Consider the following 13,369-nt stretch of genomic DNA (forward strand, 5'->3'; position numbering starts at 1 on the left):
ATGGAAAATTACTGGAGGAGACAGCAAGGGTAGGGGGTTTCTTGCTAAACGGGGATTCTTGCAGAAGGCAGGCCAAGGCCTAAGACATCAAAGGTGGAGGTGGAGAACTTGATCAGATATGGAGATGATCAGATATCCCAGGTGGGGGCATTATGTGTCAAATGACTTAACAGGATTCTTGCTAAGACTGGGCCATCCATCCCCCAAACTGAAGGGGGAGAGTGGAGTCAAGGGCAAGGCTGATTGGAAAAGAACGATCCGAGGAGCCTAAAGTTTGGTCAAGGAGCCAGTCATTGTCACCCTAAAGTTTTCCCCTCGTAGAGCTGTTAAAACTCTCCCTCCCTTCTGTGTGCAGACCCCCCTCTCCAGGTACCCTCCCTTCCTAATGACACCCCCCTCCCACAATGCTTCCCACCCTCTGGGAAGAGGAGAGGAGGCTTCTGTTTGACTGCATTTTCCCAAAGAACCAGCTTCCCTTCCCCACCCCCACCACCCAGTACTCCTATCAACAAGTTCTGTAGACACCTGTAAAGCTCTTAGGTCAGGGTGGGCAGATACTGACATTAGTCAATGTGTTTTGTGCTGCTCTAATGGTGAGAAATGAAAAAAACAGGATTCTGCTTGGTTTCTGCCAGCAGTCAGAATCCATCACAAAACTACTCTGCTTTCTCTCATGGCCCTTTCATGCATTCATTCATTTACCCTTCCTTCCTTCCTTCCTTCCTTCCTTCCTTTTTCTTCCCTCCTTCCTTCCTCCCTCCCTTTCTCCCTCTCCCTCTCTCTTTTTCTTTCTCTCTTGCTCTCTTTTCCTTCCTTCCTTCCTTCCTTCCTTCCTTCCTCCCTCCCTCCCTCCCTCCCTCCCTTTCTCCCTCTCCCTTTTTCTTTCTTTCTGTCTTTTTCCTTCCTTCCCCTTCCTTCTTTCTTCTTCCCTCCTTCCTTCCTCCTTTTCTCCCTCTTCCTTCCTTCCTTCCACCCTTTCTCCCTCTCCCTTTTTCTTTCTTTCTGTCTTTTTCCTTCCTTCCCCTTCCTTCTTTCTTCTTCCCTCCTTCCTTCCTCCTTTTCTCCCCCTTCCTTCCTTCCTTCCTTCCTTCCTTCCTTCCTTCTTCTTCCTCCCTCCTTCCCTCTCTCTTTTCCTTTCTTTCTCTCTCTCCCTCCTTCCCTTCCCTTTCTTTTCTTTCTTTTCTTTTCTTTTCTTTTCTTTTCTTTTCTTTCCTTCTCTCTCTCTCTCTCTCTCTCTCTCTCTCTCTCTCTCTCTCTCTCCCCCTCTCTCTCTCTCCTGAGCTGGGCCTCCATTCTGGGCCCTGTGGAGGCTCAAGCTGCTCAGTGGACAGAATGCTCAGCCCTGCAGGAGAGCAGGGTGCAGCCCCTGATGTTGGGGTCATGGATAGGAAGCTGCTGAAGCCGCCTGGGGCTGAGCCTGCATTAAGCCTGTGGAGAAGACAGCCCAGGAGGATCTCGGGTAGCACTTACTTCCCAAGCACAGGTGGGGGTTGTGCCCCCCCCACCCCCGTTGTCGCTGCAGCTGGCAGCTTGCCAGTCACCAATGCCTTGCAGCGAGTGAAACTCAGCCCTGGCCCAGGGTTCCTAAGTGCACACCACCAGGGACGTGGCGCTCGTGGTGCCTGCCAAGAATATGACTGGTCCCCCACGATAGAGTGACCCCGTCCCTGAGAGCAATCACATTTTCTGTCTCTGTGGGTTCTGCTCACCCCTATGTAGCTCCAGTGGATAATTGTATACAATGCACGGAATGTGGGATCTAAATCTGATATTTTCTGCTTCCTGCCCAACTCAGGGAGCCCCCTCAATGGCTGAAGCTGCAGTAATGCAAACCACATTGCAGAGGATCTTATAATTTCCCTTTGCACTGCCCTGGGGGAATGCTCCAGGCGTCAGTCTCTCCTCCCCCCCTTCCCCAACCCCAGGGCCCCAGGGGCAGTGCAATTCACAGCTCACAGGGAGTCAGATCTGAGCTCTGGCCGCACCATGCATGGACACTGCCCTTGTTCCCGGTAGGGCAGATCCTCTGGGGGTCTGACTTGTCTCTGTCCTCTGGGGATCTGACTTGGCTCTGTCCTCTAAAGCAATGCTATAGCACTCTAGGGGTCTAGGCGTCCCAAGTGGAGCAAGGCTACCACTGCCCTGGTTATTCAGCAAGCACTCCCAGGCACAGCTCTGGGCCTGTGACCCTGCCAGGATGCAAGAGACACAGGCTTCCTTGGTGGGACTCACACATCACTCAGGAACACTTGGAAAGGTCAACATGGATGCAGGCCCAAGATACACAGGGAAGGACACATAACTAACTCAGCCTGGTGTTGGAGCAGACAAGGAATTCTTCCAAGTGGAGGCCATGACAGACCTGGGTCATGAAAATGTTATCTCTGAAGCCTTGGGTTTTCTCATTGGTGAAATGCGAGTAATGGAAACCTTTAATTCAAAGTACTGCTGGGAATGACTTGAGATTAAATATGACAGGAATGAGAGGAAGTGTATGGGAAGCACTGTAGATTAGCTACCCAAAGCCATTCACAACCCCTTCCTCTTTAAATTTTACTGCCATGGAGCCTGGAAAGGTAAAACACTCATGGCTCCAGCCTCCCCTGCAGTTAGAAGGACGCGTGTGACAATTCTGGCCATGTATACAGAAGTCCCTGTGGACGGTTTACCTCTCTAGGAGAAAACTCTTTGTTTCTTCCCTGCCTTCTGCCTGGAAAGGGTATGTAATGCTGGAGAGGCAGCAGCCATCTTGTGACTATGAGGCACAAGCTTGAATTTGGGGCCTACACATTAAGGATGGAGCAGGCTGGGGACCTGATGGCTTATGAACTCTCATACAAGCCCCAGACTCTTTCTTGAGATTTATTAAGACTTTTCTTTGCATGATGCTTAGACCAGTCTAAGTGAGGTTTTCTGCAATGGGTTCCTCGTTGGTATGGTTGTAAAGTACTTACATAAGGCCTGAAATAAAAACTGCTCAATATGGGAGTGATGGTAGGGATGCTTGAAGAGGAGGAGGAAGAGAAGACATAAAGTGTGTCCTAGCCAGGGGTGCAAAGCCAGGGTGCCTCCAGAGAGCACAGTGTGCTCAGGGCTGGGGAGGAGAGCATGCAGAAGGGTGGCGAGAAGAGGTTTGGGGGGCCTTGTGCCACGCCGAAGAGTTGACATTTATCCCAAAGAAGTGAGTGGACGCCCAGGATGAACAAAGGAAGGATGGGGACTGGGGTGTTGATGCACAGTGCCTTTCTAGGAAGCTGAGGCCAGAGTCAGGGTGGGCAGACGGGATGGGCTGAGAAGGTACGATGGTGGGTGTGGCACCCTACTCCAGAAGCTTGATTCTGAAACAGAGGAGGCAAGCAGGTGACTTCCTAGAACGGTTACACAGATATCATTCGTCTTTGCAGAAAAGGTACAGAAAACATGGCTAGCACAAATAGAAAATAAAATCAAATTCATTCATTCTATACCGGGCATAACAACCATTGCCCTCTGGGCGTTTTGTTCTCTATCTATGTACACCTTTTAGACAACACAAAACCATGCTGGAGGTCCTGTTTTGTAACTTGCTTTTTCTCATTTACCACGCTGTGAATATCCTTCCATGTTAAATTACCTCCCAAGCCATCGTTTGAAATCCTTACTTAGGAAGATGGCATGTGCTGATGTAGTGTCGCTGACTTGCCCAGTCCTTAAGCTATGGCTATGTAATGGGAAGGTGCTGTGTGTCCACGTGGGAGATGGGGGGCTGGGATCTCTTGAATGCTAGCTAGCAGTTTCAGCCAGATACACCAGGAGGCAGCTTGGGAGATAAGAGTTAGTGTGTCAGAAAACACTTTGGTGAGTCTCTGTGTACTTTCTTGAATAAGGCAGGGTCTCAGGATATTGGGAGAAGAGCCGTTAGACCAAGAGCTTCATCTTTTCGAGTCAAAGAGTGATCGACATTTGGGAGTTGTCTGCTGGCAACTTCTGAGCTCGGGGAGAGATGGGTGGGCGTCCAGCCAGGTGGGGAAGGTCCCTGTGGCGTGATGGCACTCAGCGGCAGCCTTGAGCCTGTTCTGTCGTGAGGCTCCTCCTGGGGTGTCTGGATGGTAAAGTAAAGGGACTTCCGAAGTCTGGAGAACTCGGGCGCACACACACGGACACAAACCTCTCAGTGCCTTTGGTAATTGCCACCAGACGTTCCTCAGGGGGATGATTGCTCCTCCCAAAGCCACACCAGCCCTGGATTCATTTTCTTTCTTTTTTTTTTTATTTTTTTTTAACGTTTATTTATTTTTGAGACAGAGAGAGACAGAGCATGAACGGAGGAGGGTCAGAGAGAGGGAGACACAGAATCTGAAACAGGCCCCAGGCTCTGAGCTGTCAGCACAGAGCCCGACGCGGGGCTCGAACTCACGGACCGCGAGATCGTGACCTGAGCCAAAGTCGTTCGCTCAACTGACTGAGCCACCAGTGAGATTTCTTGTTTTAGAAGTGCATTTATTTGATTCCTAGCGAGGTTAAACATGTTTCCACCAGTTTGTTGGTTTCAGAATGTTTCATCCTAATGCTCCTGTTTATTTCCTCTGTGTGTGTTAAACATTTGGCTCTTGGGGGCACCTAGGTGGCTCAGTCAGTTAAGCATCCCCACCCTTTATTTCGGCTCAGGTCATGATCTCAGGGTTGTGGGATCGAGCCCCATGCCAGGCTCTGCACTGACAGTGTGGAGCCTGCTTGGGATTCTCTCTCCCTCTCTCTGTCCCTCCCTTGCTCGCACACACACACTCTCTCAAAATAGATAAACAGTTTTTTAAAATTGGGCTGTTTGTCTTTTTCTTACTGATGTGTAAGAATGCATTATAAAAGATACTAACCTTTTCTGATATGTATTCTCCCTATTTGTCTTTAACTTATTTTTTCCCCTTAAGTTTTAATTTTGAAAAAGCTTCAAACTCACAGAAAAAGGGAAGGGTTCATGCCACATCTGCTCACCCTTCACCTAGACTCATGGTGAGTTTCTGAGATGGAACTAGATCACCCGGGGAGGAAGCAGGGCTGGGCAGAGGGGGCTGAGCCCCACAGTCACAGCAGGGGCTCAGCCTGTGTTGGGAGGAACTCTGATAACACCCCACCCCCACCCCCAAGTCCTCCTGAATTGAGATGAGGAGGCAGGACTGAATACCCCCATTGACTAGGCCAGTCATTGGTTGTGAGCCACCCCAGGAGGGGTCTGACCTTGGTGAGTCAGCGTCCTTCAGTTACCCTGAGTCCCAGGGAGACTCAGTAAGTATTCCCAGCAGGGAGAGGGTAAGCACTTAAGCCCTGCAGAGGGGAGTGGGGCAGCTGAGGAGCTGTACAGGTGTTAACACCGCCATTTGCTTTATCCTTTCTCTCTCCTGTGTTTTTCCTGAGTGGTTGTAGACGCCATGACACTTCACTCTAAATACTTTGGCTCATCCTTTCTTAGAAGGACAGCGTTCTCCTTCATAACCACAATGCGATGGTCATACCCAGGAAATGTGACATTGATACATTACTGTTACCTAACATACAATCATATTCCAGTGTGCCCAGTTTTTATTTACAACTGCTCCCTCCTCCCAATCAAGAATTGAATCGAGGATCATGCATTGTATTTAACATGGTATTTAATGTCATGGGCATTCAGGCTCCATTCTAGGGTTCTCAGGCTTCTCCATCTCCCGATGCTGTCATCTTTGAGGGGTCCACAGCAATCATGCAGGCTACTCCTCAGCTGGTGTTTGTCTCATGATTTCTCATGGTTTGATGCAGGTCACTGTTCAGCACGTAATCACATCAGGGAGCACGTGATGCCAGTGTCTCCCATGATTGGTGACATTGAGTTGGATCATTTTCTTTTCTTTAAGTTTATTTATTTGGGGGGAGGGGAGGAAGGACAGAGAGAGAGAGAGAAAGAGAGAGAGGGAGAGAATCCCAAGCAGGCTCTGCACTGTCAGTGTAGAGCCTGACAAGGGGCTCGACCTCACGAACGTGAGATCATGACCTGAACCAGAAATCAAGAGTTGGACGCTAAACGGACTTAGCCACTCAGGTGCCCTTGAGTTGGATCATTTTCTTAAGGTCAGTTCTGCTTTTTGAATTTTTTGCCTGCAGGTTTTAAGATTTTTATGTAGTTCCAACCCTGAACATTCCTGTTGGTGGTTTTTTTTTTTTTTTTAACAATGAAATTATACTTTGATAAGAGTTCCTTACCCCAGACTATGTAAGTATTCACAGCTTTTCTCCAAATATATTTTCTACAATCGATTCTTTGATTCACTAGGAATTCATTTTGGTTTATGTCTTGAGATAAGGGTCATATTCTACCCCCCCAAATACTTAGCCAAGTATCTCATTGGTACGTTTTTTTTTTTTTAAATTTTTTTTTTTGAATGTTTGTTTATTTTTGAGACAGAGAGAGACAGAGCATGAATGGGGGAGGGTCAGAGAGAGAGGGAGACACAGAATCTGAAGCAGGCTCCAGGCTCTGAGCTGTCAGCACAGAGCCCGATGCGGGGCTCGAACTCACGGACTGTGAGATCATGACCTGAGCCGAAGTCGGACGCTTAACCGACTGAGCCACCCAGGCGCCCCTCTCATTGGTACGTTTTATTGAACAATTTGTCCTTTCTCACTGGAATTGTCACCATTTTATATGCTAACTACTCACAAGCATTGTTATCTGGACTCCCTATTCTGTTGTCTTGATCTGTCAACGCAACCTTGAGTGCTAAACGGGAATTGCTTTACGTGGATATCTAATAACGAAGCTCACCGAGGCAGATTTACTGTTTGATGATGTAAAAAACGTGCATCTGATTTTAGATGGAGGAGAAAGAAGTGAGAGGGATCCCTGAGGACGGCAGAGGGCTGGGCTACAGAGCACGGGTGGAAGCACAGTGACAGACACACACCTTTGGTGTGGACGCTCCTTCCTCTTCCTCTGTTCAGTCCCCCTGGCCTTTCAGAGTCATATGTTGAGGGCATCTTTCCATGCCCCACACCAAAATCTAACTCTTTTTTTTTTTTTAGTTTATTTATTTTGAGAGAGAGAGAGAGACAGCGTGAGCAGGGGAGGGGCAGAGAGAGACGAAGAGAGAGAATCATAAGCAGGATCTGAGCTGTTAGCATAGAGCCCAATGTGGGGCTTGAACTCATGAACCGTGAGATCGTGACCTGAGCTGAAATCAAGAGCCAGATGCTTAACTGTCTGAGCCATTCAGGCGCCCCTTAACTCATTCTCATAATAGAGGAAGAGCAATCCATGTGAGGGTGTATCATAATTTATTTTATTATGGCCCTGTTAAAAGCCATTTTGGTAATACCTAGTTTCCACGACTTCCTCAATTTTAAAAATCCTTGTATACTCATCTTTGCCTGTGTGAGTAGATGCATAACAATTAAATTCCTACAAGTAAAAATGCTGAGTCAAACGATTTCCTTCTTTAAAATGTTGGTGCTGTCATGGGGTGCCTGGGTGGCTCAGTCGGTGAAGTGTCCCATTATAGTTCAGGTCTTGATCTCGCGGTTCATGAGTTCTAGCCCCATGTCGGGCTCTGTGCTGACAGCTCAGAGTCTGGAGTTTACTTCAGATTCTGCGTCTCCCTCTCTCTCTGTCCCTCCCCCACTCGCACTCTGTCTCTCTCTCAAAAATAAATAAACATTAAAAAAATAAATAAAATAAATAAAAAGTTGGTGCTGTCACATTGCTCTTGGAAAATCTATGAACTTACATTCCTGCCCAAGGGTATACAGAATGCCCACTTGTCCATTGCTCACCAATAATGGGTTTTATCTTCTGTGGTTTTACTAACCTGAGAGGTAAAGAAAAATGGCATCTCAGTGTTCTTTTAGTTTGCAATGATTTGCTGGTGGCTTTTGGGATTTTGATTCTGTCACCCAGTGTTTCCCTAACTCTCGCAGATTTGTGTCCCCACACATCACGATAAGCATTTTGATTAGAGTCCTACAACTTTTTGTCCAACCCAGGAAGGAAGTCAGGGAGACAGAACTGAGCTAGGGTGCTGCCCTAAATTAAGGTGTTATTTAGAGATGGATCAGCTACCTAGAAAGGTGGGGAGCGCATAGGGGTGGCCATGGCCTAGGGCCAAGTTTTATAGGCAGCTTCCTCCTGGGCGGCACAGCCTCAGAGACTGTCTCTTGCAGACAAATCTCATAGATGCCTTTGCCACATGGGCCAGAAGACCTGAAAGAGGCCACCCAACATTTGGCACTGGGTCCCCAGGTTAGCCACATGATGCTTACCTACTGGACACTCTGCTGTGGAAACCATGCACACTTTGGTCCCAATGTCCTCATCCTCGGGGGCAGCTGCGAGGTCTCACTTCTGGGATTGGGGGACACAACTGGTTCCCCCAATTCTGCTCCTGGCCCATGCCCAGCCCACATCTGCCCAGACAAAGACAGTATGGTCCCCTATTCATCGTGTGCCTAGAACAGAAACCCTGGACTCCTATTTGACCAAGATTAAAGGACGGGGCGTTACAAATCATTGAACATTCTAAGAGCACCTGTTTTTTATTCCAAAAGGAGTTTTGTGTTTTTAATCTTATTTTTCTACAAAGGTCTCCAAGAAAATCTCCAGAACATTCAGACTACTGATATTCACAAGATGGCAAGCTGATAGAAGGGAAATGCCTCCAAAACAGAGGCCATACAGGGGATACTGGATGCACAGGTTAGAGCAACTAGCCTCCCAAAGGTTAAACCAAGACTTGCCTGGAAAACAATAAAAGCCACCACCAGTGAGCCAGGCACTGTGATGACTTTACCTACTTTATTTCCTTTACACTTTGGCACACCCTGACAGGTAGGATCCCATCTCCATTTAAAGATGAGGAGGTGGGGGATGGCAGGCTGCTTAATTTAACCAAGGTCACAAGGCTAGTGCACCACGAAGTGCACTTCCTGGTTTGGAAGCCAGGTCTTTATCATGACCCCATACTGTAGTCTCTTTCCTGACCTCAGTGGGGGCCTGTGGCCCTTGTCCCCTCATCTCCCAGGATACCTTACAGCTTCAGGTGACCTGGTTCAACTGCAGGGGTCCTGGTGCAGGGGCTCCTTGGTCTTCCCCCAGACTGGCCGGGCAGGCCTGGGCTTTGTAGATCAGAATGGAGCAGAGTGCTGCCATACTGTGATGCTGTTATAACCAGTGACCAGCAGATGGCAGTGTCCACCAGCCCTTCACCATTTGTTCCTAAGGGAAGGAAGGGCTCTGAGATGTCCCCTGTGGAACTTCCAGGAAAGAAGGGAACCCACTCCCTTCTTCTCTGTCCCCTCCCCCCACCTAGCAGACCCGGCCCAGGGGCCAGCCGGAGCAGGTGGCCCCCGGGCCAGGCTGCAGCCAACCTGCTGTGGATGCCTGAGCTGTTGCCGGGTAACGGGGAGAGGCAGCCCTGGGTTGAGCATGGGAAATTCCTGGGAGCCTGAGGAAGCCCAGCCCCAGGCATCAGAGGGCTGAGCCAGAGCTCTGCTGGAACCTTCCCGCACCTGCAGCCCAGGCAGCCCCATCCCAGCTCTTTTTGGGGGAGAGGACTGCAGTACATCTCCAACTGAGGGGAGACTGGCTGTACCAGATGCAGTAGTAGGCGGCTCCCTCTGTGGGTCGATGTCATTATCTTCCCTTCACACCCTCCCAGCGAGACCTTCTCCAGGGGCAGAGCCCGGGCTCACCCAGGGCCCTGCCCCCTCACCACCAACCCTCTCTCCAGCTCTGAGTCACAAAGAGCAGAGGCCTGGCGGGTCCAGACTGAGGGAGGCTCCCGTCTGGGTCTCTGGCAGTGGGGCCCAGCTCACCTGCTCTCCACCTCTCATAGCTGGACCCACCATGGCCATTTGATTGTCGAGCTCACCGTGCACTTGGCAGGAAGGGCTGAGGGACACGCAGCCCAAGGTTAGGGGCTGGAGTTGGATTCTGGTCTTTAGACTCTAAGGAGCATCAACCAATCATAGCCAGGGGGCATCTGGCTTATTTTCCAATATAATGCTTGGCTGCCCTGGACAGGCGGAGGCTGAGCCCCCATCTGCCTCACCTACAGGGTGCCTGAGGCACAGCTGGGGTGACACCTGCTGAGCTGCATGGACAGCAAAGGCACAGGATCACAGAAGGGACCCGCCATCCCAGATGGCTCGATGCTAGTCACTTCCTTCCCCCAGAGACTTGGCTTCCTTGTGGACAACAGAGCCCTGGAGCAGGCCATCTTTAAGGGACCGGTCATCACACATGGAGGCCCAGTGTCTGGTGTGGCAGGAGTCACTTGTTCAAGACTGAGCAAGCTGCAGGTGGGGCCGGTGCAATTTCTGGTCCCTGAAGGTCACCACAAGGTGGCTCTAGCTGGCAGAATCCAGGACAATGAGTGACCCTTGAACAACAAGGGATTGAACTGCGTGGGTCCACTTATACATGGATTCATTTTGATAAATACAGGACGGTACTGTAAATGTGTTTTTCTTACAATTTTCTTAACTTTTTTTGTAGTTTATTGTTAGAATACGGTTTATAATACATGTAACATACAAAATGCGTGTTAATCAACGGTTTATGTTATCAGCAAGGCTTCTGGTCCACAGTATACTATTAGTAGTTACGTTTTGGGGGAGTCAAGAGCTATATTCAGATTTTTGACCGCACAGGAGGTGGGGGGTGGGTACCTAACCTCTGCCTTGTTCAAGGGTCAAATGTAACTTCCTAAGCGGCAACCCAACCCAGTGTGCCAGGCTCATGCTCCACATGACATGTAAAGGTGCCTTTGGGAGACGCTGTGGCTCTTGCAGGTGCAGTATGAAGAACTTCCTCTCGTTCAGAGCTATCAGGAGGCTATGTGGGGTATGAGGCTCCCCATCTCTACAGGTACACAAGCACAGCCGGGTAGCAGTTTGTCATGATTCAGGCATGCTGTGCCAAGCTGGCCCAAATAATCCAAAATGTTCCTTTGGATCCTAGGGTTCTGTGACCTGGTCAAATTCCGGGTGCTCGGAGCGAGCAGACAACTTCTGCAGCGAAGGGATGAGCGGCAAAGTACTCTCCGAGGGAAGGGTCTGGAGGTCAGAATGTGGGGACCATTCCTCTCCACCCCAGTCAATAAACACCCAGCCCACGACCAGGCTGCTTTTACCCTCCCCACCCCCCGCCCTTGGAGCCAGTCTCACTCCCTGTCTCTGAGGTGGTAACCACTGGAGTCTGGAGTGCTGGGGAGTTGGGAGGTGGTCATCAGACTGATGAACAATGAAAGCTGGAACTGCCTCGTTTTCTGAACTTCCTGCACTGGTGTCGGGGCCTCATCAACAGCTTCCCAGGGACGTCCGGGGCAACACAGAAGGCAGAGGAAACTCCCTTCGAAAGCAGCGCAAAGAACACAACTTCCAGTTCTCTTGCCTGGTCCGCCTACCAGAGGCTCCCTGCATCCCCCAAGAGGAAGCCCCAAGTGAGCCTGGGCCAGCCTGGCATCGCGGGTCCAACAAGGGCCACCTACTCACCAGAGGCCTCAGCTTCATGGAGTTAGGGGTAGAGGACCAGGAACTCCTGGTCTCACGTCTCCCCATCCTCAGGGAGGGCGCCACCTTCACTCCAGACAGGTACTGATTCATGGGCCCCAGTGCATCCAGAGACGTGGATCAAGTCAAGCCCTGGGTGTGGGCCTGACTCTTGAAGCCACCAGGTCACATCATGGAAACCTAGCAGTTGGACCACGTGCTCCTGGTAGCCTGTCCTACTCTGAGCTCTGTGGCTTCTGGAGCCACAGGCAGTCAGGCAGGCAGGCCCTGCTGCTGGTGATGACAGAATGTGCTCAAAGGCAGACGTTGTGAGCTCGTAGCTGGCAGCAGGGGCGGGGAGGAGTCCCCAGGCGGATGCTTTCATGGTCTTCACCTAGACCTGACCCGAGAGTTCATTCTCTGCCAAGAATTTTCCGGAGAGCTAGAGAGGAAAGGCAGGACACTCTGCCTCTTCACTGGGGTTGGGAGGTGTTACAAACCAAGCCTTTCACATTCCTACTTCTCCTGTGGGCAGCCACGGGATGGGCAAAAACAGCTGGTGACTCCAGGCTCTGTCACTTACCAAGTGACCCTCCGCAAGGTGTGCAATTTCTTTGTAACTCAACTTTCTTTGTCTATAAAATGGGAGTAATGATACCTACCTCACGGGACACAGCAGTGGTGGGAATGAAGTAACAGGAGGTGTGTTAAGCAGTTGGCCTGATGCCCAGCGTTCAGAGAACAAATGGTTACTGTCACTATTTCAGGGGAAGGAGAGGGAGCCAGACATCCAGACATGGCTCAAGCATCCCTGTGCCTCCCTCCTCTCTGGGCTCAGCTCTGGTGTGTCCTCTGCTGATCGAACCCCACTCCACCCCTCCGGCCCAGCTTCCCATGTGTCTGTCCTGTGCGTTGCTAAAGCCACAACACATAGAAGACTACTGGCAGTAAGTATTTACTGGAAAGAAGGAATGAATTGGGGGATGGATGAATGATGAACGAATGAATGATTAGCTCACTTTACAGACAAGAAGCACAGGTGGGAGTGGTTAAGTCCTGGCTCAAGCACAAACAGCTGGTGGGCAGTCTTTTCCAGAGTGTTCCAGTGCCTGTGAGCAACTTCTCTTCGAGCCATCATCACCCTTGGGCCCCAGAGCAGACCGGGGGCAGGGTGGGGGGGGGGGGGGCAAGGCTACTGAGTCTCATCTGTGCCAGCCTGTTATCCTGGCCACACACAAACTCCCCGAGGTGAGAATCCTCCCATTATACAGATGAGGAAATTTGGCCTCAAAGAAGCTAAGGGGCAGCAAGAATTTAGGAACACTAATTCCGAAACCCCAAGGCAGCCGCAGGACAGAAGAATCATATAATCAACACGTGTTCGTTCAGCACGGGCTCTGCCAAGTCTCTGCCAGCACCTTCCCATTCTGTCCTTGCTCTTAAGAGGTCAAAGCCAGGACTAGAACTTGCACTGCTGACCCTGGCCCTGGGTTCCCAGGGTGTTCGTACAAATCATAAAGATTGCTCGCATGTAGCTCTAGGGGGAAAGGAGCTAGAAAGACAGCAGGGACCCAGCACTGGCAAGGACCCAGGGGCCCCCCTGGCTGGGCTGCCAAGAGCCTGACCTGTGTCTCCAGGGGGAGGCACTGCCAGACAACCTGCGTGGGTTCCTGCAGGGCCACTTTGTACCAGCACCGCCCAGAGAGGGAGACCTGGTGGCCAAGGCCTTGTTTGTTGCTGGCACTCCATCCTCAGTACCTAAAGCAGGGTGGGTTGAGGCAGCCCTTGTTGTTCCCTCCCCCCCCCCCCCCCACGTCCTCCCTCCCCTCCCCTGCCTGCCGGGCCCCAACCACAGCTTCCCCACACTAATGTCGGG

This window comes from Panthera onca, chromosome A3 (genome assembly GCF_046562875.1).
Source record: "Panthera onca isolate mPanOnc1 chromosome A3, mPanOnc1 haplotype 2, whole genome shotgun sequence".
NCBI lineage: Eukaryota > Metazoa > Chordata > Mammalia > Carnivora > Felidae > Panthera > Panthera onca.